The sequence below is a fragment of the Crocuta crocuta genome, unplaced genomic scaffold (assembly GCF_008692635.1).
Source record: "Crocuta crocuta isolate KB4526 unplaced genomic scaffold, BGI_CrCroc_1.0 scaffold19, whole genome shotgun sequence".
Taxonomy (NCBI): domain Eukaryota; kingdom Metazoa; phylum Chordata; class Mammalia; order Carnivora; family Hyaenidae; genus Crocuta; species Crocuta crocuta.
The window spans coordinates 4,722,602-4,725,717 of record NW_027551565.1 but is presented as its reverse complement, the minus strand read 5'-3'; the positions used below and the strand labels follow the sequence as shown (position 1 = coordinate 4,725,717).

Below are 3,116 nucleotides of genomic sequence, written 5' to 3'. Positions count from 1 at the left end.
CATTTGATCCATGATTTCTAGGTGTTTTGTATTTAGAGGTTTTTCAAAGTACCTAGTCTGTTATGAAGACAGAAACAGGAGTCCACAAGCTGTGGTTTCCTCCCACCAAAGTCATCAATGAGTAATGACCACAATTCTTTCTCCAAGTCAGAAATCAACTGCTTTGTGATTAGGAAAGGGACAGTATCCAAAGAGACATACATCTTCCTTATGTCTGAGAAACTTCTGCCCAATCCCTTTATTTTATCAGGCTCTGAGGGCTCTTGGATTACTGAAAAAATTGACGAGTGTGGAAAGCATCCTGTGAAAACATTCTGGGAGGTTTAATTGGGAACAGAAAAATATGGAGTCGTTTGAAGTGATCCAGCTCTCCAGCAAGTTCCATGTTCTTTCAATGTAAAAACACACTCCCTTAAAGATCCTCCTCCATGTTCATTTTGTTTTGAGTCAAGGAAGCACCTGAGCTAAAAAGAAAAAAGGAAAAAAAAAAAAAGATTAAAACCTAGACTTAACAAAAAAGACAGAATTTTCCTAGTAGATCTCATGAAACAGGATTTGGGAAAGAGAATATTGTTAGTTTGGAGAAAATGTGCCCTGTTGAACTTGATCATTTAGCAATGCACATTGGTCTGAGGAAGAAGACTGTGCCATTTCCCTATAATCTCCAGCCACCACATGAAGTGTTTTCTTCCCTAATTGTTATTTCAAAATCCAAAGTTCTGTGCTAAAGGCCTTTGACGAAATTGCAAACGAGAACAAGCATAAACAAGTGGTCAGAGAAGAATGGTTTTAAAAGTCCCATTTACACAGTTGTAGAGAATAAGAGCAAGCCATTCTTGGCACAAAAACAAAAAAAAAATCACAAAAACCTGTGACAGTGGCTACTTACTGATATGAAGGGAGGAAGATCCCTATGAGGATTAAATACTCAGAGTCAGACCTGAAAAATATTCTAGGGTATGATATGAAATGGGAGGAAAGAGAATAATGTCATAAAAAAAGTCACTTGACTACAGACTACATCAAAGCAATAGTCCATAAGGAGTCCCACAATGGCCCTTTTAAGTTACTCTAGATTCAACAGGGCAACATTATGATGCTTTGTTCTTGGTGATCTACCTCTGCCCATACAGCCTTTCTTGCAGTAATTGTCCTTGATGCCCTCCTCACATACTATTTTCTGCCTCCACCTGCCCACCCTACCTGCCCTGCTGCCTACACTAGAACAGTCTGTCTTTGTTATCTGTCAGGCAGAGGGGCTGGGTGATGTGGCAAGGGACTCTGGAAAGATCCAGCAGCTGCATCAGGAGGCTCCTAGAACAGAGAGCAGGCCAACGTTTGAAAGGTAGACAGCTCTGCAATCAAAATGATGGCCCAGCCAAAGTGAATAGATTCTGAGACTCTGCTCCTTGAGGGATTGGTGGTGAGGGAAGCCAGGCAGAACCCCAGGTCAGAAAACAGTAAGTACTAAGCAAGAAGAGAGCAAAGTAGGGGCACCTGGGTGGCTTAGTCAGTTAAGCGTCCGACTTTCACTTAGGTCAAGATCTCGCGGTTCGTGGGTTCGAGCCCCGCGTCGGGCTCTGTGCTGACTGCCAGCTCAGAGCCTGGAGCTGGTTTCAGTCTGTGACTCCCTCTCTCTCTGACCCTCCCCTGCTCACGCTGTCTCTCTCTCTCCTAGAAATGAATAAAACATTAAAAAGAAGAAGAAGAAGAAGAAGAAGAGAGCAATGTAACTGGGAGGACCAGAAAGCAGTTAGTTGAAATAGATCCCTCAACCAGTGGAGTGTGACCATGAGGGTGGAGACAGCAGTCTAGATGCCAATTTTAGGATTCATGTTGCAGGTAACTTTCTGGGATGCTAACAAAGGCTCCTCCAGAGCATCCATCCCCAGGGCTTCTTCGTGCCCATTACTCCTTATGATTAGCAAAACCAAAGGATCAAATTCTTGTCCATGAGTTGGAAAATAGGCTTTTAAAATTCATAACAGAAATGATCTTACTAAAATCCAAACTATTTTTGCTCGTATGAATTAGGCTTTTCAGTGACAAAAGATTGTTTTGGTTCCAAAAGCTTGGCTTTGAATATCAGGATCTAACGGTCTGAACAAAAAGTTTATCCTATAGTCAAATTTGTACCATAAACAATGGCGTTGGAGAGATTGCAGGGTGATACATAAGCCATCTTCCTCCTCCCACGGCAGCCACTGCCCCACCCCACCCCCCAAGACCAGCAGAAAATCTCATAGGTTCGAGGAAAGAAGATACTTGGGAAAAGAGAGCAAGAGAGTGAGGAATTGATATGAATTCCTGAGAAAGGGGCCTTCATATCCTGCACATCCCAGGCTCCAATCCATGGAGCTGGAGTCAGGGTCCCTAAGAGAAATCCCAGATGGGTTTTCTGGTCCTCCTAAGGACCTGAGAGCACAAGAAACTTCTGCTTCTCTTTTCAGGGAGTAGTCCCGAGACACGGAGCCAATGAAGACCCATTGATGAGGTCATAAACAGCTGCCAGTGCACAGTGATAAGGACCAGACAGATTAAGTTGTATCTTATAGATCCCAGCAGAAGACAGGTGAAGTAGAAGATGGCTGCCAAATAGATTCACTCCCTTCAACAGAGCCAGGGTGAAAGAGAAACTTGTCACCCTGACTCCCAGAGCTTAGATCATCTATGGGAGACAAAGATATCTTGAATTAGCTGAATCCAGTGTTCTACCACAGAGCAGACAGGAGGGCTCAAGGGCTAAACTAGAGTCAGTTATAGAGAAATAGATACCTCTTTGCACACCTGAGTGTTTTGACTGTGGTATTTATACCTGTTAAAAGATCTGGATCCAGAGTAACACTGCTCTCATGCTGGGCCTCCTAAACTGGTGTTTAGGAAACCACACATTGTCTCTAAATAAACTGTATAGAGTTCGGAAATACACCTAACCATACACCAGAATTTAATATAAAAGCTACACTTCAGACTAGTGAGGAAAAGATTATTCAATAAATAGAGTTGGTATAACTAGGAACCATTTGGAAAATGATTAAGAAAAATCTCCATCTTGCTCTTCATACCAAAGTAAATTTCAAAGATTTTAACTCTGCAAAACCTGGTAACACCGGAAG

The 3,116-nt window shown here is 42.5% G+C and overlaps 1 long non-coding RNA gene across 1 annotated transcript; it reads right to left on the bottom strand.

Annotated features, from left to right (window-relative positions):
* Positions 1-304: 304 nt before the first annotated feature.
* On the bottom strand, positions 305-2,333 carry LOC144220023 (uncharacterized). Its single transcript, XR_013331589.1, has 2 exons — positions 2,137-2,333; positions 305-464 (listed from the first exon to the last, which is right to left on the bottom strand). It is a non-coding gene; the product is annotated as an uncharacterized LOC144220023 (long non-coding RNA).
* Positions 2,334-3,116: the final 783 nt, after the last annotated feature.